We start from the raw sequence: 10,945 nt of genomic DNA, 5'->3' as shown, positions 1-10,945 counted from the left end.
ATTTTTGTAGGGCTCTCCGGGTCCCTTCCAGCCCCTGTGATGCTGTGAAAATGACTGGAGTGGAATGACTTTGTGATGGGATCTCACTAAATCAGTAGGTGGCGCCTTTGTGCAGTATAGATGTACGAGTATGTACTTGGCTGTAGGAACTCCAGAAACACGAGGAGATAAACCTAACTTGAGATGTACAGTCTGTGTGGGGAACACCAAATTTAAAAATACAAATAATACCCTAAGCTCAGAGTGTGGCACTTTGATAAATCATTGTGCTCTGAGTACAAATCTCAATTGAAAAGCAACTTGAGAGAGACACTCTGTTCACATCCCTCACTTCCAAATCTTCAGTGAGCACAAATGGTAAGCTGTGCTTCTCTTTTGACATCAAGGGATGCTGATAAAGAAAGGTGCCTCACTTGAGGATTCACAGTAAACTCATCAAGCTGGGCAGATGCCTCCCTGGACAGCAGCTGTAACAGCAAGAGGTGCTGTTGCTGTTTCTTAAGGTCTCTTAAGGTCATTAAATCCAGCCCCTCGGTAGCATCTGAAGGCTCAGCAGACTTGTTGGCACTGCTCACTGATCAACTTTGTCCGCAGTGTCTTTTGTGCCAAGTCTTTACTGTGTGCTAGCTCCTACTTGTAGTTTTGGGCAGAAAATGAGGAAGAACTTGACCATGACAGGAAAATATGGTTTTACACAGACAGTGGAGTTCCATTGTGTGCACCTCAAAGCTGTGCTGCATTTAACTGCCTTGAGGTGAGCTTCTGCTCTTTGACCACAGCATCTTTAGATGCTCCAGCTGTTGAAACTGTTTCTCTAGTAGCCTATGATGATAAAGCTGCCTGGATTATCAAAGTGTGCAAGTAACTTGCAGCATCTGCTTTCTGTCTTAGGTGGAAAATGAAGAGTTGAGACATCTCATGTGGTCCTCAGTTCTGCTGTACAAGACTCCCAGTATGGAAGTGATGGCCTGTGTGCTTCTCTCAGCAAAAGCTATTCCCTTTCTGTTGGATGATTCATTTGTTCATGCTGATGAGCATCAGTCAGGTAAGAGAGATGGTTAATCCCTTACTAGGGTTACCCACCTGATCCCCGCCTGTGGGTTTGTCTTCAATCTGACCTCAGTCCCGGGGAAGACCTTGGAGAGGGTCATCTTAGGAGCTGTCATGGAGCACATGCGTGATGCCCAGGGCTTCAGGCCCAGTCAACATTGGTTTTCAAAAGGCAGATTTTGTCAAACTAACCTGATCACCTCCTGTGACAAGGTGACCTGCTTAATGGACAAGGGGAAGGCTGTGGATGTGTCTCCCTGGACTTCAGGAAAGCCTTTGACACGGTTTCTTACAGCATTCTGACTGAGAAACTGGCTGCCACTGGCCTGGACAGGGGGACCCTCAGCTGGGTTAAAAACTGGCTGGATGGCCGGGCCCAAAGGGGGGTGGTGAATTGCCACAACTGAGAGACGGGACACCGCTTAATGTAAGCAAAGTGATCGGTTTATTATGGCTAACGGCTTTCTTTTATACTATCGTTAATACATATTATAATTGTTACTAATGCATATTATAATTGTTACAACTTGAGTGGTTCTTGGTTAAAGATTACATCACTCATCTTGCAATCTGGGAACAGCGTTTCTTTCTCTTTCTCAGGAACAGCAGATCCTTGAAATATACATCATGTTTCTACTTCTTGTACCGTGTAACATCGCTATCAAAAACACTGACCTTCCTTTCTATCATTTGCGTCGGGATGGTGCAACGCCTACTCGTACTATTAAGTTACACAGGAGACTGCTTGAACAATGGCTCCATAGAGCCATGGCCTTGCATCTCATGTAGCCACTCTTCCACAATTCCCCCGTTTTTATTTTATGGACTAGCCAGAGTTTGCGAAGAGCATTATCCATCCTGCCAGGGAAATACTGTGACATACATGGCAAAAATAGCACTAAGGCAAAAATAACTGACAAAAACATAAGCCCTTATTTAACTGAATCTAAAAAACAGAAACAGAAAGCCATACTGAAAAGCATGGCAAGCTAAAAACTGCTAATTGGCTATACATACTGCTCACACCAAAGTAATTAATTAGTACTTATAATGAGTTTTGAGACGCATATCTTGTAGTTAATTATTGTTAGTTTACCTTTGATGTCTAAAAGTTATCTGCACTCCTGTTGTATTTTGGGCATCTTATTATGGCTGGTTAACGACATGTTCACTTACTTCCAAACACTTTCCTACAACTCCTTCTTGGGTTGAGGCAGTGTGTACCTCTGTTTTCAAAGTCATTATGTTTGAGAATATAATTACCAAATATCTCTCAGCATGAGTAATTTTCTTGTCTCATGGGAATTCAAGGATATTGTCTTCTGTGAGGAGAGCCAGGCCGCCGGCAGGCCCACTGTCCTCCTTGCCAATTTTTCCTTTTAGTATCTGTGTTACAAAAACTGCTTTTTGAGGTCTCTGCAAAGGCCCTTTGCAGAAAGCCCAATAAACATGACAGTAAATGTAAGACAAGTACCATAATTACCAAACCCAATAATCCAAATTTGACCATCAACAATATCCATCCTGAAATTCCCCAGTCATGAAACCAATTGTAAGTGTCTTGATACCTTTGCTGTTGCATTTGTTTGTTTTGCCAATCAGGAGTGTCAGAAGTGCAGATAACATCAGCCTCATGTTTTCCTGCAGGCACCGCTTGCAGTCTGTGACCTTAGGCTGTGCAGAAATCACAATTTCCCTAATTTTCATTTGGCACAAATACATGCATTTTTCAAAGACTGTCAGATCATTCAAACTATCCCGCAGCAAAGTTCATAGTCCACTGTGGCTGCACTTGGAACACTTGACTTCAGTCACTGGGATCAGGATCTCATCCTGGTTCATGCAAGCTTGAGTTCTTCTGGATCCACAGCTTTATCCGCTTGGCTCCTGTTATCTGTAATGACACAGGCAGACCTCCTTCCCAAGTTAGTACCTGTAACTTCATTCTTAATAACATTTGACAGAGGTACCAAACTGTTCTGTGACAGACATAACTAGTTCAAAACATAAAGAGCTTTGTGAGAGTGTGTGATCGGTTTGCCTAAGGAGACCATTCATTTAGCTGGTAGGGAACTGGTTGGGACAGAAGTAGAAATTGGCAAGTTGTTTTTTACTTGTTTGTTGTGATTTTGGAAATGCAAAACTGATCAGTTTTGGAATATGCAATGCAGCCAGTTGTCGTGGTTTCACCCGGCTGAGGGCCAAGATCCACGCAGCTGCCTGCTCCTTTAAGGAAAAGGGCAGGTTAAAGGGAAGGGGAAGGGGGGTGAGAAGTAAGGGAAGGGAAAAGGAAGAGAAAGGGGCAAATAACCCCAAAATCAAGAAATTAAGAGGCCCGTGGGTTGGGATAAGGATAGTTTACTAAGATAACAGAAAAATACAATGTAACAATACTAACAGGACTTCAAAGCAAAATATATGAAGCTGTTGATACACAAGGCAGTTTCTCACCAAACCACACAACTCAGGCTGTGCCACCCAGAGCCGTCCCAGAACCCGACCGTCCCCCAAGAACCGCGCGTCCCAGAGCCGCCCCCGTTCTTCCTCCCGTCAGCCCCCGATATCCTGGGCAGGACGTAACTGGCGTGGAATACTCTCTTTGGTCAGCTCGGTCACCTGTCCTGGCTTCGCCCCTCCTTTCTCATGAAGAGCTGAGAAAGTCCTTGACTGTCTGACAGCAACTAGAAACATCAGGGTGTTATCAGCAGTACTCCCATTTTACTCTCAAACACAGCATTCATCTGCTGTTACAAATGAAATTAACTCCATCCTGACCAAAACCAGGACACCAGTCCACAGCTTTCCCACCCCGTCACCCATTACTTAGCAAATTAATCTTTAAGTGGGTCTCCAGGCCTGGTCAAAACCGGCTGGAGTCTTTCTTTTTGTCATGCACCATCATCATGGAGGAAATACTGGGTTCACTGGATTCACACATGCGTGAGCTTCCTTTTCTAGTACTTTCTGTGGGGAGGTGGTGAGGGAAAACTGCGCCTGTTTCCGAAAGCACACAGGTAGGTGAACACGCAGTCAAGCAGCAGAGCCGTACAAGATGGCCGGCACTGGTGAGGGCGAGACCCCAATTCCCCCGCCTGAGTCGCAGGATTCGTATGCAACTCCACAAGTGGTAAATTTTCCTTTCTACAGCACTATAGCCAGGCAGTAGGGGCAATGTCCCTGCTGTGGCTCTAGTGGTATATTGTTCCCCTGCCATTAGACTTTCCGGTTGTCGCCTTCGGAACGAGTGCGGTTCTACCCACCGGAGCAACCAGACAGGTGGGTATTACTGAGACTAAAAGGTCTCTTCAAGCTCAGATAATTTAGAAAGAATCAAGATTTTCCTTTTCTGTTAATTGTTTTAATTCCAGGCAGACGACCCAGGCTTCTGCTGAAAATGATGTGGACATTTGGGAGCGGCGCTTTAAAATTGAATGTTATGTATTGTCAGGACTTATTATTATTTTGATTATTTTTCTTTTTGTGGCTGGTTTCTATTGTTGTTATAGTTGTGTACACCAATAAAGTTTAGTTTTTGTTCAGTTATTCAAGAGTTTCTATCTGTGTCTCTATTAGACCTCAGGGGGAGAAAGTTGCTACACCACGTGACTAATAACTTTATAGAAAGCATAGAAGGGATAGGGTTATATGATCCTAACAGTTACTTGTTTTGTTGGGTTTTACAAACCTGATCTGTAGCATTGGCAATCTTGTTGGAAATTATTTCCAAAACTGCTTGCATGCGAATTATGCAGTTCAGGCTATAATTTGGTTCCCATGCCCCTGTTATCAATTCATTAGGATTCCATGTGGCCAGCCTGTAATGCTTTATTCTTATGGGAGGCTGCTCTCTTTTCCCCCTAATTTTGTGTTCCACCTATTTCAATCTCGACAGATCTTTTCTCTCATGCAACACCTTTATTTCATTTTTTAACAACACCTGACATTGACTTTCATTGACCCCTTTTAAACTTCCTTTTACACCTACTCTATACAAACATCGACATACTTTTGCCAACCAAATTCGGGGACGTGTGTAACGTCCGTTTGCCAAACTTCTAGTGGGCCTGTGCCACAAGGACTCATGCCAGGGACAAGGCCACTAGCAAACTGTCGACAGTCCAGGCATGACTGCACAATCCAGCCACAGTTCCTTAAAAAAAAAAAAAACCCCTTATATAATCTCTTATCTAAAATTCCTTTTGATAATGCTCATTTCATTTGGGTAACTGTCCTACCACATACAATTAATCACATACTATGGCTTTTCACTTTGCAAACATTTTTACAACTGCCTGTAACTCCGGCTGCTGAGTTGAGGCTTGTATTTCCTCTAATACCAATTCCTGTTATTTTCCATTTTCTTTGCTATGTCACCAGCCTTGCTCTCAGTTGGCTAAATCCGTGAACGCTGCAAACCGACCCATCAGACAAGCGACATTGCAAGATGCAAGTGGGTTCTCCCACTTCTATGGCAATTCTGCCAAGGCTCTGGGCTGTGCAGCATGCTCTCACTGGTCTCGGCTGCTGCCCGCAGCACCCTCCTCCCCGTGCTGTGAACCACAGCGCGACCCCGACGGTCACCGGGGCCGAGGCCTGGGTGAGCACTAGGACCTGGCGGAACACCAGGACCTGCCGCACGGTCTCCCTGTTCCGTCCACCTCCCACCGGCCCACTATTCACTCTCTCCACCACCCGCTCATTCCCACGTAAACTTTTCCTCAGTAAGTTCCTCAACTGAGTATGAATCCAAATACCCTGATGTAACCGTTTTTCCCATTCTGACGGCATCTTACGTGCCCAGGCTGTGACGAGCAGTCTCTGCAGAGTGTCTCGGGCGTCAGGAGACAGTGATGTATTGGTGAGTTCGTCGGGAGGTGTGGGTGATGTGTCCATCTCTGTAGGATTCTTGTCCCTGTGCTTAGGTTCCTTGTCCATGGGGGCAACACTGCTCTGTGCCTTAGTTGGTGATTCTTCATGTAGGTAGATCTTATCTCAGTAGTTTTCGGGTGGCTGGGTGGGCAGTTCTGCAAACCCTTTCCCAGCAGGGCATGCCATCGCCCGCTCTGCCTTTTTCCAGCTTTTCAAGGACAGGCTGAAGTTGTTTATGCCAGTTAACATTTTAAACTGCGTCATGTGGTGCTTTAGGTGCAGTGAAAGTTAGGCAGTCGGTTGTACGTTTGTTTCCACATTTTTCCTTCCAGAGGTATGGGGGGCGGGGGGGGGGGGGGGGGGCGGGGCGCAGGCCATGGTGGCAGATTTATGCGCACTACTCTCTCCCCTTCCCGGTCAGTTCTGACTGATTTATCACTTTGTTCTGATAACACAGCATTATTACTTGGCATAGTAACTGGGGTAGATGAAAGAGCACCCAGAAACAAAACACATTCTCCATTGTAAATTTTTTCCCTTTTAAAATTGGTTTGGTAGAACCCAGAACAGGTGCTAAAGCTGCAAAGGCTGAAGTAGCAGCAATGCATTCTGCTAAAGTCCTTTTACTTAATTTCCAGAGAGTTATTAATGACTTAGGTTTGAGTTCCAATAGCTTCCCAAGTAGGTAAATCAAAAGCGCTGTCAAGCCTTGTTATCAGTTTTCTTTCTTCGCTCCACAAAAAGGAGGGGTTTTAAAGACTTTGCATAATTTTTAATCACTCTCTTAGAGAGCAGATTGTGGAGGAGTTTCAGTACCACCTCGCCTTTTTTATCAAGTGTGTATTCCCCATTCCTCAGTCAGTGGTGGGGGAAAGGGTACTGGTGCCTCACAAGCCCCTGATGTTTTAAGGGGTTCATCTGTTACCGATAGTCCAGTTGGGGGAGGTAGGTACATAATCACTTTCCAAGACTGACTTTCCAGGTTTATCCCCAAAGTTTCGCCACTCCTCCTTCTCGAAAACCTCATTATGATCTCTAAAAAATCCCTTTGCTACCCCATACGCTAAAAGTTCCAGGAGCTCCTTTTTACAATCTATTTTTTGAACTTTTCGCTTTTCTAAAAAGCATAAATCATACACCGCTTGTCTGTCAGCCATTTAACTCACTGCTCTGTAGCAGCCTTTTGGACAGACATCGGCAGTGTGTGGCCGGCAGGACCCGTCTATACGGTCGCCTGGGCGCCGAGGTAGTTGATCCGTTGTAAAAATATTCGATGCAGTGACGGTGGGGATTTTAACTTGGACCCACTTCAACGTGCATTTAAGATCATGACCCGAAATAGTCTTATCATGTTTGGCTAATAAGGCTTTCATAAGTTCATATACGTCTCTTTCTACGGGGGTCGAAACTTGCCCTCCCATCTGGATTACCCACAGCTCACCTCTCTTCCCCGAGGGATTGTTTGCCGGCTCCTGCTTCCTTTCAGCAGCTCACTCTGTAGTTCTGCGGGAGTTGCGACCGGCTGCCAGATAGGCAGTTCTCCAGTTCCTCGGAATGCCGAGTCGTCCGGTCCCCTGGCTGAAGAGACCATCTCCCACCTCTCTGCACCCTCGAGCTGCAGCCACACCAGCGCCCAGTACAGGGGCACAATCACCTCCCCAGACCTACTGGCCACGCTATTTTTGATCTAACAAATTAAATAGTTACTATGTAAAGACAAAACAATGTATAGACACAAGATGATCTGAAAGCATCTTGAAAAATCAGTGGCAGGACAAAGGAATAATTTGAATTAGGAATATTTCTATCAACTAAATGCTGTAAACATAGAAATACAGAAATGAATACAACTGCAACCTATGCATTCTTGACTGTTTAAGACGTTTTATGAAATTAGGCTGATGTAACTGCAGTAACAAGATTATACCTCAAAGTTCAGAGCAGCAGCAGCACCATGAGCTGTAGGTAGCTGTGACTGTTTTGAAACTCAGGCTCGTACTTTGCCTTGTTATCTCTTTTGCAGTTTGGATCCTTCAGAGGAAGAACAGCGTGCAGTGCCTGACCCCTGTAACACTGTCATCTTGCCTTTTCATTGTATGTCACACACTGCCACAAACCAAGATTTTACCCAGCACCTTTCTGCCTTGATAGTGCAGACTGTGCAGAGATCCCCCCCCTCCTGCTTTACAGAGGAGAAAGGGAGCCCTCTGGGTGACACCAAGACCACAGACAAAGAAGATGGCTCTTTTGAAATGGGGCTTCACGAAGGAGATGAGACTTCTGAGTTCAGCACTACTTCAGATCCTCGGCCCTCTGACCAGGGAGCAGTGGAGAGTGTTGCAATAGTCAAAATTCTCTGGAGTGTTTCTATTCACACTCATAAAGGCCTCAAGCAGTTTGCTTCCTGTTTGGTTTTGACTGAAGATCTGCCAGCTGTGTTTGAGATTCCTTGTCAGGAATTGAGAGGAAATTGCCAGCACATCCCTTCTGCCTTGAAGCTGGTGCTGTCTTTTCCATATACTGATCTTCTGGAACTTGGCTTTCTCCTGCCAGAACTCTGTTTAACCCTGAAGCTGACAAATGGTGACAACTGCTTGTTTGTTGTTTCAGACCCCCAGAACCTGCAAGACTTTTATTCCTGTTTACACATGCGTTGCTCTCAACAGTACCCGTCAGCGTTAGCAAGCTCCGTGTTGTACTGTGGACCAGCAAACCTCCCAGAGTTTCTCTGCCAGCTTAGGGAATTGAATTGCATTTCAGCAGATGATGTGGAAATAAAAGGTTGTTTCCCAACATACCTTGTTTATGGGAAGAAAACCTGTGTCCAGGAACTCCTGCACCAAGCAGAGTCAGCTGGTAGTAACAAAGACTGGTCAAAACCCGTTTTGTGTCCTGCACTTTATTCTTCAGTGTCTAAGGCTTCTGCCCAGGGTCCCTGTGTGGTCCATCCCTGTTGGATATTTCTAACACGCCAGCATTTGTACCTAGTAAAGGTGGATTTCAGTTTGCTGCCAGGTAAATGGGGAGGCACAGAAGAGTGGAGAAGTGTATTTAAGCTGACTAGGATGCCGTTAGCATCACTGGTGCTGCATCCGACTCATGGCTCCATCCAGCAGAAGGGTTCCTTTCTGGATGGCCACGTGCTGGAGTTGCTTGTTGGATACAGATGTGTTAAAGCAGTGTTTGTTCTCCCTCATGAGAAATTCCACTTCCTCAGAATCTACAGTCTTTTGCGGAGGCTCCTGCAGGATGTTAAGACTCTTATTGTTTTCAAAGCTTCAGGCAAAGCAGACGCTGTACGGAACCCCATGGTGGAGGCAGACAGGCATGGTCAGTCAGCAAGGGAACAGTTCCCACAGAAGCTCTGCTGAAGCCAGCGTGGCCTTGCTGGTGAGTTTGCAGCTGTCACTGGGAATGGGTTTGGGCCTGCAGTGTTGGCAACGTGCTTCATCATTCTGTTGGCCTGTGGTGTGTGTGGAGGGTTATCCTGGGCCGTACCTGTCTACCTGTTTTGTTTCTGGTTTGGTTTATAGTTGCAACATGTCTTTTCTTATGGAAGGAGACCTGCCTTTCCCATGCTCCCAGGCTGAGGTCATGCCAGATTGATAGATATGCTCAAGAGAAACCATTTAGAGCAAACTATTCAGAGTAGAAGCTGCCCATTCCTGATTTCTGAATGAAAGTATTAATTTTTGTAGGGCTCTCCAGGTCCCTTCCAGCCCCTGTGATGCTGTGAAAATGACTGGAGTGGAATGACTTTGTGATGGGATCTCACTAAATCAGTAGGTGGCGCCTTTGTGCAGTACAGATGTACGAGTATGTACTTGGCTGTAGGAACTCCAGAAACACGAGGAGATAAACCTAACTTGAGATGTACAGTCTGTGTGGGGAACACCAAATTTAAAAATACAAATAATACCCTAAGCTCAGAGTGTGGCACTTTGATAAATCATTGTGCTCTGAGTACAAATCTCAATTGAAAAGCAACTTGAGAGAGACACTCTGTTCACATCCCTCACTTCCAAATCTTCAGTGAGCACAAATGGTAAGCTGTGCTTCTCTTTTGACATCAAGGGATGCTGATAAAGAAAGGTGCCTCACTTGAGGATTCACAGTAAACTCATCAAGCTGGGCAGATGCCTCCCTGGACAGCAGCTGTAACAGCAAGAGGTGCTGTTGCTGTTTCTTAAGGTCTCTTAAGGTCATTAAATCCAGCCCCTCGGTAGCATCTGAAGGCTCAGCAGACTTGTTGGCACTGCTCACTGATCAACTTTGTCCGCAGTGTCTTTTGTGCCAAGTCTTTACTGTGTGCTAGCTCCTACTTGTAGTTTTGGGCAGAAAATGAGGAAGAACTTGACCATGACAGGAAAATATGGTTTTACACAGACAGTGGAGTTCCATTGTGTGCACCTCAAAGCTGTGCTGCATTTAACTGCCTTGAGGTGAGCTTCTGCTCTTTGACCACAGCATCTTTAGATGCTCCAGCTGTTGAAACTGTTTCTCTAGTAGCCTATGATGATAAAGCTGCCTGGATTATCAAAGTGTGCAAGTAACTTGCAGCATCTGCTTTCTGTCTTAGGTGGAAAATGAAGAGTTGAGACATCTCATGTGGTCCTCAGTTCTGCTGTACAAGACTCCCAGTATGGAAGTGATGGCCTGTGTGCTTCTCTCAGCAAAAGCTATTCCCTTTCTGTTGGATGATTCATTTGTTCATGCTGATGAGCATCAGTCAGGTAAGAGAGATGGTTAATCCCTTACTAGGGTTACCCACCTGATCCCCGCCTGTGGGTTTGTCTTCAATCTGACCTCAGTCCCGGGGAAGACCTTGGAGAGGGTCATCTTAGGAGCTGTCATGGAGCACATGCGTGATGCCCAGGGCTTCAGGCCCAGTCAACATTGGTTTTCAAAAGGCAGATTTTGTCAAACTAACCTGATCACCTCCTGTGACAAGGTGACCTGCTTAATGGACAAGGGGAAGGCTGTGGATGTGTCTCCCTGGACTTCAGGAAAGCCTTTGACACGGTTT

Source organism: Gallinula chloropus, assembly GCF_964237585.1.
Source record: "Gallinula chloropus genome assembly, contig: HAP1_SCAFFOLD_359, whole genome shotgun sequence".
NCBI classification, from domain to species: Eukaryota; Metazoa; Chordata; class Aves; order Gruiformes; family Rallidae; genus Gallinula; species Gallinula chloropus.
The sequence above is the reverse complement of the archived record's forward strand: the minus strand, read 5'-3'. Positions refer to the sequence as shown.